Below are 12,079 nucleotides of genomic sequence, written 5' to 3'. Positions count from 1 at the left end.
AATTGTCATCTAAGATCTCCTTGCACTTTCTTCTCTGAATTCATTTCCATATAAATTCTTCCATCTTTATCCACAGCTACCTTCTTGCCATCACTTGTAGCTGTTTGGCCTCACAGTTTCTCTAACACACCAGGAAATCTTCAACAATTTTCATATGCTCCTCACTACATAGTATTGTTACCCACTTCCAGTCCCATTTGACCCTCCCTGGGAAAAAAAATGCTTGACATCACTGATAATTATTATCACACAAACTCTATAACCTTTGTCCCTGCATTAGCCATAAAAATATTTTGAGCTTTCAACCAGATGACTTGTTTCCTTATATCTGTAGTATAAGGGTTTGAAAGGGTTAATGTTTGCAACAGTGCAAATGGAACCTCTCATAGAGATGACGTGAAAGACCACATGACAGAGACATGCAGTGATAGCTACCACTACTTCAGTGCATTTAGACCAACTTCAATAAAGCTGTACATCGTTCTCTCATATGTAATGAATTAATCATTGTTTAAACTTACTGAAGAGTCAGTAATCTTTCTTAAAACAGATGTGATTTGGAGGTGCCTGCATTGGGCTGGGGTGTACAAAGTTAAAAATCACACAACACCGGGTTATAGTCCAACAGATGTATTTGGAAGCACTAGCTTTCTGGGGGCTCCAACAACTACCTGATGAAGGTGCAGCACTCCAAAAGCTAGTGCTTGCAAATAAAACTGTTGGACTATAACCTGGTGTTGTGTGATTTTTAATAAATAAACAAGTGTATGACAATCCCTATCTTTGACATCTATGTGAATGATGAAAACTATCTACATTTCATACTGTCAATATTTTTGATATTGATTAAATTTTAAAATTTGACAATATATATTTTGAATGAATGAAATGTGGGCTTTGGTCTGTGTTTATGAGAAAGTTTAATACTTAAATTGTCAACATTTCTGGCACTAGAACAATTTTTTTAAAAAAACTACAATGGGAGATAAAGTCCTTGGTAGTGATAAAGGGGATCTGTGTACATTGGGAATGTTTTACAAGTAAACATTGAGGAGCAAAATCCTTTCTGTTTATAAGGATCAAGAAATTTTTTGCTCAGGAGAGAAAATCCACTGCGTGAAAAAAGTTTGTGGTTTCAGTTTTCAGAATTTCTGTTTGAAGTTAAATGTATGAAACAGCTTCTCCTAGAGAAAGGAATTTATTCAGAAAAGATGAGATTTAGTTCACCTCAGCATAAGGATTTTGGTTTGAAAGTTCCAAATGTGAACTGGAAAGAGTTATTTGAAGCTCAGTTGTATGTTTAATCAAGGCTGGAAATGTTGTATGTTTAATCAAACCCACATTTCAAGACTGGGAATGGCAAAAAAATAACAAAGTTAAAAATCACACTACACCAGGTTATAGTCCAACAGGTTTAATTGGAAGCACTAGCTTTTGGAGCGTCGCTCCTTCATCAGGTGGAGCTAGTGCTTCCAAGTAAGCTTGTTGGACTATAACCTGATGTTATGTGATTTTTAACTTTGTACACCCCAGTCCAACACTGGCATCTCCAAATAAAAAAAAACACAGTTTAGGTCAAACCTTAGATGTGATAGAGAAGCAAATTAGCTCTGCTGTTTGAGAACTGCAAAGTGTTAGTGTTGGGTCAGATTGTACTTTTACTGTGAGTTCTGAAATCTTCCAGTTTGTTTTAGATGGTTCACTCTATTTAACCTGTTTCCTTTTACACATTATTATTATTAATAAAATGCTCAGTTGCAGCATTCAGTGCTCCTGTTTCAGTGAAAAAAAAAATCTCATTTATTAAAAAGCAAATCTGTCAAGCTGTATCTAGGATCGGTCTTATCCAGAAATAATAAGTGTAGTTCCCAACTTCACTCACTCAGCCCTAAAAGAATGAGAGAGGGAGGAGCCTGTAACCCCTTGTTCAAAGATGTTCAGTTCCTGAGCCAGGGTCAGCCAGGTGTCTTTGAGGCACACATGGAAGCTGACTCCATTTCTATGGACAGCATCTCATCTTTTGATTGTGATGATGTGGGTCTAATTGCCTCGCAAATGATTCTGCAGTGGTCTGTGTATATTTAATAATAACTTCCTATTTTTGGACCAACTCTGTACACAGTCATAGATCTGCACAGCTCAGAGTAACTCCTGAAAGAGATGTCACTCTAGACTCTCTTCTAGTTCTGTAATCTTAAATTCTCATTATATCATGGTCTTTTAGACTAATGTTATTAACCTATTCCTCCCAAAGAAGCAGAACACAAAAAAACAAGAAAAGGAAGCTCAGCAAAGATATTTTGTAGATGCAAGATTTGTGAAGGTTTGTATAGTTATAAATATCCTTTAATGTCACGTACTCAAGTACGGAAGTATAGGAGTATTGAGAAAAGTTTCTCAATGTCACCTCTTATGTTAACATTTAGGTACAAGTACCTAGGTACAAATCTTGGATACAAAAGAGGAGTAAAGAGAAAAGTATTACATTACAGTATTTTAAAAATAAGTTAAAAGAATGATATAGTTAAAGGGTTGCTGATGCAGGAATGCAAAGAAAAGTAATCTCCAGGTAATATATAGAATTATGCAATGGAATTGGATTATGAAGGAAAGGTGTTATAGAGAGGTTGAAAGAAAAGGACATGATTCGTGATTTGGAATAGCACCATGATCATGTCCAACAAGAATATCAACTGTTACCTTGTTTAGGGTTGCTTCAGTGTAGTGAGAATGGTGGATGTTACATAGGCGGATTCAAAGCTTCCAGTGGAGACCTGAGGAGAGGTGGACATAAGGTGAGACACCAACTTAGAACGTTAACTATAGCAGAGTTATTTGATGAATAAGATGCGGGGACAGAAATAGACCATTCTGCTCCACCATTCAATGGGATCACTAATGATCTGATAACCTTCACCTTTGCTTTCCTGCCTCTCCCTTAGAACCTTGATTCTCTTACTGATTAATAAAAAAGTCTGTCTCAGCCTTCTATAGATATTTGTACAAAACCTGTTGTACTCACTTAATGAATAAAAATCATTTACTTAGTTAAAGCAAAGAAGTGAGGTTGCTGGAGATCTGAGAAAAGAAACAGAAACTTACTGTTGAAAGTCTGCCAAACTGGCAGCGTCTGTGGAAAGAAAGCGGAGCTAACATTTCAGATTCGGTGACTCTTCAATAAACCAATCTTCAAACATTCACTCTGCTTTCTTCCTACACATGACTATTTACTTCTTCTTTTAAAGAATCTTGAAAGGGTAAATTTTGAAATTGGCTTTGTGTTATGGGTCTTAAAAATAATTTTGAATAAATGTTGCAAATTAATTCATTCCCTTGTCTTTGTCTGACCTTCATATTTTCTTTCATTTGCTGGTTTTACATAGTTTTGCCAGTTTCTTTCATTTTCTATATAACCTCAGATACATCATGGTACTTTGTGATCTGATTTTTTTTTATAATGCACACCTACATTAGTCCCATGTGGCTGTGGATTCTGCATTAATAGGACAAAAAGAAAATCGCAATTGCCTGTCTTTGTGTCCCAGATCCCCTGGCAATGTGAAGACAAGTATAAAATTACCTGAATAGAGAGTTTTTAAAAGACAGCTTATTTTATCTTTCTGTAGCTTCAAGAGTGCTAAGGGTGAGTCAAATGAATTCAAATGAAACCTTAGAACTGAGTGCTTTTGAAGAGTCACATTATTTTCTTCTTATAGATTTTAAGATCATTATGCCACAGCATATAGGAGCAGAAGAAGGCCATTCAGCCCATTAAATCTTCTCTGTCATTCAATGAGATCATGACTGACCTAAATCCTCAACTCCACTTTATTGCCATTTTCCCATAACCTGATTCCCTTGCTGTTTAAAAAAAAATGTCTATCTCAGCCTAAAATATACTTAACAGCCTAACTGTTACAGACCTCTACAATAAAGATTTTTTTCAATATCTGTTTGGCAAATGTTTGCAAGGCAATTATAACTTTGACAGTGGGACACACAGTATTTGGACTTAGCCATTCAATGAGGTCAGAAGAAACCAAAATCATACCATTCACGTAAGATCCAAATTACCCTATTTTGGTGACAGCCATGGATCAGTATTGTTGCCTTGAAATCATAATATAATTGTTTCAATTCCACTTCAGGATATGAGTACAGAAATTAAAACTAGCTTTTCACTGAAGTGGTAAAGAAGTGCTGCACGATCAGAGATGTTTCGTTCAGAAAAGTCGTTAAATGGAGAACTGTTTTGCTCTTCCATGTGGCTGTAGAGGATTTGTTGTCACTACTTCAAAGAAGAAAAGTGCATTCTATGCTGAAAACAAAAAAGTGCTGGTAACCAGTGATTTCCAACTTGTTCTTTCCAGCTTTTTTTTGGTTTCAGTACAGGTTCCAGTATCTGCTGTAAGTTGCTCTGACTAAGTGTGTTCTATCCAGTTTCTTACCCAACATTCATTTCTCAATCAATATCATGAAAACAGGCTACCTATCTATTAGGCCTGTTCTCTGAATAGAGGGAGAGAGAGAGAGAGAGAGGGGACACGGATTGGTTTGGCCTTAGGTGAGAAGGGAGATTGAGAAGGAGAATCTTTCTTGACAACTTCAACTGGTGGAGAAATTTAGCATCACTCTACATTATAAACCAGATGTCCAACCAACTGAGTCAAACTGACCCCCTCTGTTTGTTATCACATTATTGTTGATAGGATATGCTGTGAACAAATTGAGTACTGCATATCGTATAATGCAGTAGAGAGTACATTTTGTGAGTATACCTCATTGGCTGTAAAGTTCACCAAGTGGTTGAGAAGTTTGTTTTATATTGCAAACCTTTCGTTTCATTTCAAAATTTGTAAAATTCAAGATTCAAAATTAATACTTGCTGTAAAATCTTATGCAAATTGTTCATCGAACTGCTACGTGCATTTTCAGTGCCCTATTATACTTCCTGTACACCCACGATTGTGTAGCCATCTACAAATTTTCTGATGACACCGCCATGATAGGACGGAAATCAAACAATGATGGGTCAGATTACAGATGGGAGGTAGAGGGCTTGGTGACTTGGTGCAACAATAATAATCTCTCTCAATATCGATCAAAGAACTGATAATTGACTTCAGAAAGAAAGGAGAAGAACACACCTCCATCTGCATCAATGGAGTCGCGGTTCAGAGAGTTGAGAGCATCAAGTTCTGAGGAGTAATAGTAACCAACAACCTGTCTTCCGGACTTCCCATGTACCTGTGACGGTCAAAAAATCAGAACAATTATTCTTCCTTAGGTGGTTCAGGAAATTTGACATGTCCATAAGGACCCTCACCAATTTCTACAGGTGCACCAGAGAAAGCATACTGTCTGGGTGCATAATGGCCTGGTACAGCAACCTCTCTGCCCAGGACTGTAAGAAACTACAGAAGGTTGTGTGCATAGCCCAGATAATCATCTATATACTCCATTTACATGTCTCGTTGCTGCAGAAATGCTGTTGGTATCATCAAAGATCCATCCCACCCTGGTAATAATTTCTCAACCTCTTCTGTTGAGCAGAAGATACAGAAGCTTGAACACACACAGGTTCAAAAACAACTTCTTCCCTGCTGTTATTAGACCAATGAATAGACTATCTAACTTCAAATAATGCTGATCTTGTTAATGCTTGATCTTGCCTTGTGTTCGTCCTGTGCAGTGTAACCTTTTTCTATTCAAGGCTTTTTTCACCATATGATCTATATGTCCTTGCTTACTATGATCTGCCTGTTTTACTCACAAACAAAGCTTATCACTGTGTTGAGGTACACATGTCAATAAATCAAATCAAATTAAATACAAGACTTACACTTCCAGAAGCTGCTGCCATACATGGACTTTGGAGGTTGATGCAAGAAGAAGACAAATTAGGGGGTACACTTGTTATGCCTCTGCAATTTTCACTTTTATTTCCTTAAATATCCTTTGATACATCTCATCTATCTCTGAGGTCTTGTTAATTTTAGTTATTAACAGTATAGAGACTATGTCATTTTATTTTCTGTGTTATTAATTGTGGATTGAAATGGAAAAGAGAAGTGTAAATAGCTATTTAGAGATGGCCCAGGGGTTGCATGGAGAGTGAGATTTGACCGGCAAACATAACTGATCGATTTGTGAAATTGTGACCAGCTGACGATGCCAACGGTTTTTCAGCCAACTCTCTAATTGATTCCTGGGAAGCTGAACAGCCTGTATCTGTGAATGATACAGTAAGAAACATTTGGACTTCAAGAAAGGCAGCTGGTGTCTCTCTCACTCTGAGTCCTTGCAGTTAAACATAGAAGTCTGAAGAAAGCTAGTTTTGTTTTTACAACCCATTAGTTGCAGTTAGTTCTTGTTCTTAACCAGCAACTAAAAGATTTTTCATTTTGTGTACCAATCACTCTGGGCCTCCAATGAAGAAAAATAACTGAAGAACAGAAGGACATTCTTTCTCAGCTAAAAGAATCATCTCAATGACCCCTGGCGACTGAGGCGATCGAACTGTGTTTCCCAGATTTTTTCACCTCTGCCCATAAAACTATTTCTTTCTGTTTGTGTCTGTCTGTATATGGATTTTTTAAAAGGGAGTTAGAATTTTACTTGTATAGCCATATGTTGATAGTTCGTATCTATTTATGATTATAATCATAACCCTGGATGGCACAGTGGCTCAGTCGTTAGTAGTGTTGCCTCACAGTGTCAGGGACCTGGGTTTGATTCCAGCTTCAGATGACTGTTTGTGTGAAGTTTGTACATTCTCTCCGTGTCTGTGTGGGTTTCCTCCTACAATCCAAAGATGTGCGGGTTAGGTGAATTTGCCATGCTAAATTACTCATAGTGTTCAGGGATGTGTAGGTTAGGTGAATTTGTCAGGGGTAAATTTAGAGTAATGGGGAATGGGTTTGGGGAGGACAATCTTCAGAGGGATGGTTTGGACATGTTAGGCCGAAGGGCCTTTATCCACACTGTTAGAATTCTATGAATAATTTACATACTTGTAATAAATAGCAGTTTTTGTTACGTACAGAAAGCTGACTGGTAGTTCCTGCTCACTTGATTCCAACAGACAAGTAAGTTATGGACTTTACATGTTTTGTTTGTCATTAAATTTTGTGGTGATTCTGGAAATGGTAGATCTTGAGAATCAGAGCACTTCCCAAATGGACCACAATAAGAGACTGAAGGCTCATGGCTGGATTTTGTTTTTGAAATAGACAAAGCAAGAATTTAGATTTGGTGTCAGATAGTGCGTGGTAACAATAAAACACTAGGTTCCTAACTGCAAATAAGAAATGGCAAAATGCAAACATTTCATGCAGGTGACAGAGTTATCCCTGACAGTCAGTTGGGTGACTCCCTTGCCTTCTTGCATCCTGACACCCTTATCTCACCCCCCACCCATTTGGCATTCTACTCACCTGACACCCATACCCAGCTTACGCCATACTTACCTGGTGCTATACTCAATTAGCACCCTACCCAGCTTACACCAGGCTTATCTGGCACTATGCTTATCCTGCTCAGATTCTCCGATGTAATATCCACCATCAACTTAAACCTTATGATGCAATGTTTCCGACCTCATACGTTCGCCTGTGCTCTATTTGGCCCACCTCATTCCCAAGAACTAAGACTAGTAGTGTCTCTTTTTTTTTGCTGGATTAGATACTGCTATAGAACGTTCTCCTGGACACAAGCTAAGAACCTTCATAATCTTTCCTACAACACGACCAAGGTTTGAGTCTATGTATGAGTAATTGAAGTCCCCTATTATAACTGAACTCTGATGTTTAAGCGTCTCTGTAATTTCTCTACAGATTCTTTTATCCAATGTCCTTTCCATTAGTCAGTGACCGATAGATTATACCATGCAATACAATTTTAACCTTCTTATTCCTTAGCTGTAGCTAAGTAGCAAAATGGATTCTATCCTCCAGCAAAACTATAAACTCCAGAATGAATAGACAAACTGAGCAGGTCCACGTACCCTCTTGCATGGCACAGTTCCACATTCAGCAGCACCTTTACCAACAGAACCACTGAGGAATTGTACAAATAAAACCCTTTCAATCAGTTTCTGTGATTCTTGCTTCGATCCTATCAGTGAATTATGTAATTTATAAAAGATTGTTCAGGAGTTTACAGAAAATAAAGGACAATGCTAAATAGGGGTGAAAAGTTCAGATTAATTCTTTAATTCAAGGCATACCTCACCTAATTATTCATTTGGCGCATCAACCATCTGACTACAATAACGTTTTGTAAGTATTACCCTTTTAAAACTAACCATGCTACTGCTAGCTTGAATTTCCAAAGACTGCCTTTCATACGAAGTTGCAATTAACCTCAGAGTAACCTTTTGTGTAAAATTGATAATGTCTGATTTTAAACAACATTACTCATTGTGGTATGTTGTAATCAGATGTGAAGAAATTCAGCATCCTATATGAGAGTTAGACAGCATCTGAATTATTTTGAAAGACTTTTTAGAATATTGAATCGAATTGAATTGAATTGAATTTATTGTCACATGTACCGAGGCACAGTGAAAAGCTTTAACTTGTGAGTAGAACAAGCAGAGCAGATCACAGAGTTAAGTAGCATCGATAAGTAAATAATAGGTAAACAGCAGAAATAACAAAAACACAGGTACAGGTGAATGTTAAGAGTTTGTGAGTCCATTCAATATTCTAACAACAGTAGGGTAGAAACTGTTTCAAAACCGGCTGGTGCACGTGTTCAGGCTTCTGCACCTTCTGCCTGATGGTAGATGTTGTAGAAAAACATTGCCAGAGTGGGATGGATCTTTGAGAATGTTGGCAGCTTTTCCTTGACAGTGGGCCTGGTATATGAATTCCATAGGAGGGAGGTTGGCCTTTGTGATTGTCCGGGCAGAGTTCACCACTCTCTGTAACTGTCTTTGATCTTGAATGGTACAGTTGTCATACCAGGTAGTGATACATCCAGACAGAATGTACTTGATGGCGCACCTATAAAGGTTGGCAAGGATATTTGCCATCATGCCAAATTTTCTCAGCTGCCTGAGGAAGAAGAGACGTTGTTGTGCCTTTGTAACCAGTGCATCCACATGAAAAGTCCAAGAAAGCTTGTTGTGGATGACCACTCCCAGGAGCTTGACACTCTCCACTCATTCCACTCTGTGCTGTTAACATGTAAGGGGGCATGAGTAACATCCACTGAAAGTCAATAATGAGTTCATTGGTATTGCCAGCATTGACAGCTAGATTGTTCTCAGTGTACCATTTCTCCAGATCTTCCACCTCCTGTCTGTAGTCTGTTTCGTCGCCATCTGAGATTTGACCGACTATGGTGGTATTATAAGCGAACTTCTAAATGGCATTAGTCTGGTATTTGGTGACGCTGTCATGGGTATACAGTGAATACCATAGGGGGCTGAGTATGCATCCCTGGGGGGCTCCAGTGTTGAGTGTTAGTGAGGATGACATGTTGTTCCAGTCTTCACTGATTGTGGCCTGTGGGGCAGGAAACTGAGGATCCAGTTTCAGAGAATGGAACTTATTCTGATATCACTAAGCTTAGCAATCAGTCTCGAGGGGATAATAGTTTTGAAGGCTGAATTGTAGTCAATGAATAAGATTCTTACTTGGCTGTTCTTGGTGTTAAGATGTTCTAGGGAGGAGTGAAGGGCGAGTAATATGGCATCTGAAGTGGATCTGTTGGTCCGATAAGCAAATTGGAGTGGGTCAAAAGTAGAGGGGAGGCTGGAGTTGATTTTCCTGCTCCTCAGATGCTACCTGACGTGCTGTGCTTTTCCAGCACCATTCTAATCTGGACTCTGATCTCCAGCATCGGCAGTCCTCACTTTTGCCTGGAGTTGATCAATGCCATACCAGCCTTTCAAAGCACTCCATGACCACAGAAGTTAGGGCCACTGGGCAGTAGTCATTGAGATCTGCTGCAAGGAGATGTTGAAGATATCCGAGAAGACATCTGCCAGTTGATCTGCGCATGCTCTGAGTGCATGGCCTGGTACTCTGTCTGGTCCCATCGCTTTCCTTGGATTCACATGAAGGAAAACTGATCTGATTTCCGAGGTATTGACTGTTGGGAGAGGTTTGTCAGGACTTGTCGGAACAGGTGTTACCTCTTGGCCGAAGTTCTGCTCAAAGGGAGCATAGAAGATGTTGAGACGATCTGGGAAGGATGTGTCATCTTCTGCTATCTTGCACAGTCTCTTTTTAGAAACTGTGATGTCATTCAGTCCTTGTCATACTCTCCGGGTGTCTGTCTAGTTCTCTAGTTTGGATTGGTATTGGTCCCTGGCTGTCTTAATGGCTCTGCGAAGATCATACTTGGATTCCTTGTATTTGAGTGGCTCTCCTGAAGGTCTCAAGCTTGGTTTTTAGCAATTTCTGTACGTCATATTTCTTCCAAGGTTTCCTGCTGGGGATTGACTTCCTCGGTATGCAGTCCTCCACACCTGCTGATGAATATTGTGGCAAAACTTACCTTCTTGTTTTTTGTGGTAAGGGTAGACACTGCGATTTTAATGCAATTTTTGATTCACTGATTTGTTTCTCTTGACATGGTAAACAAAAGATAAACTTTACAGTCATGTAATCAGGTCAAAATAGTCACATAAAAGGAGATGTTAGGAGGGGAAATCAAAAGATTGTTCAAAGAAATGGATGAGATGGAGGCTATGAAAGGATAGTAAAAGTTGGAGCTGTTTAGGGAGGGAATTCCAGAACATTGGACTGAAACTATTGAAGGAAAGATTGGTAGTGGTGAATGAAAAGAGTGGAATGCACTAGAATGAGAAGTCATAGGAACCAAGGGGTGGCTTGGAAATGGAAAATGGCAGGCAGATTTGTAGCACTGGATGAAGTATGGAGAAAGTAAGGACACAAACTATGAAGTGATTTAAAAAGGAAACCACAGTAGAGGATTAGAAGTCACTGCTCTTCTGTGAGCGTAATAGATGAATGGAGCCTATTGTGGGACCAGAAATGCTATTGAAATTTGGGTGAGTAGAGTTTCATATAGTACAAGGAAATGGAGGTTAATGAACTGATGATAGAAACTGACCTCACACACATCAGCATCAATCTGACTGGTTTACACCACTTTTCAGCAAGTATGAACTTGATGCCATGGAATTCTCTTGTACCACTGGATATATCTTGAAGGTTGGATGGAAATTTAAAATGATTAATGACTAATGACCATGCATATATATTACACAGCTGGTATGAAACTTGATAGACAGTAAATATCCCTGTGACTTCTTCAGTACATTTTAACCCGTCATTGAGAATTTGAAATTCTGAACTTGAAATTTACATCCTGCCCAATTCAGTCACTTTAAAGGCCATATTTCCTGCTCTTGTGAACTTCATAAATCCTGCTCTGCACCCCATCAATTATTGGTTTAGACAATCTATTCTTTTCTCTTCAGTCTGGTGTGTCGGGACCTCAGCAACTGACTTCTACTCTCTGGAATCTACTTGCTTCTTTTTAAAAACCTCAAGACCCATTACAAATGTTTTGATCGCATTGTCTAAATCCCTTCACTTGCTCAACATTGACTTTCCTTACTTCGACCGGTAAAGTGCTGGATATTTTTCCATGTTAAAGTCGTTCAATGGCAAAATATTAAAACTCAAATTAAGTGTATCAGAGAACTACTAGCCATTACTGGTGCAATAGTCATTTCTATTACATTTTTACACAACTTGCCAGTTTAAATGAACAAAGTCCAGTCAACTAGAAACTTATTTTAATAGTTAGGCTATTTCATAAGTTATCAGAGGGTGACATTACACATCAAATATAAAAATTCTATATGTAACTATTAAAGGTTAATAGTGTGAAATTATAATAAGTTAATAAAGTCTCATTCAAGTATCTTTTTTAGTATTTTTTGAGATTCATCTGAGAACATTTTTACAACGAAGAAAGCTACGTTTTGGACACATCTGAGTGATTGTTTACTTCATTCAGCTCTGTTTTATTTTTGGTTTATTTTGCTTGCTATTCCTATTTCTCAGGTGGCCTTTCCTTCAGTTTACTTCCTTTA

The sequence above is a fragment of the Chiloscyllium plagiosum genome, chromosome 4 (genome assembly GCF_004010195.1).
Source record: "Chiloscyllium plagiosum isolate BGI_BamShark_2017 chromosome 4, ASM401019v2, whole genome shotgun sequence".
In the NCBI taxonomy this organism is placed as follows: domain Eukaryota; kingdom Metazoa; phylum Chordata; class Chondrichthyes; order Orectolobiformes; family Hemiscylliidae; genus Chiloscyllium; species Chiloscyllium plagiosum.
Note: the sequence above shows the minus strand (reverse complement) of the source record.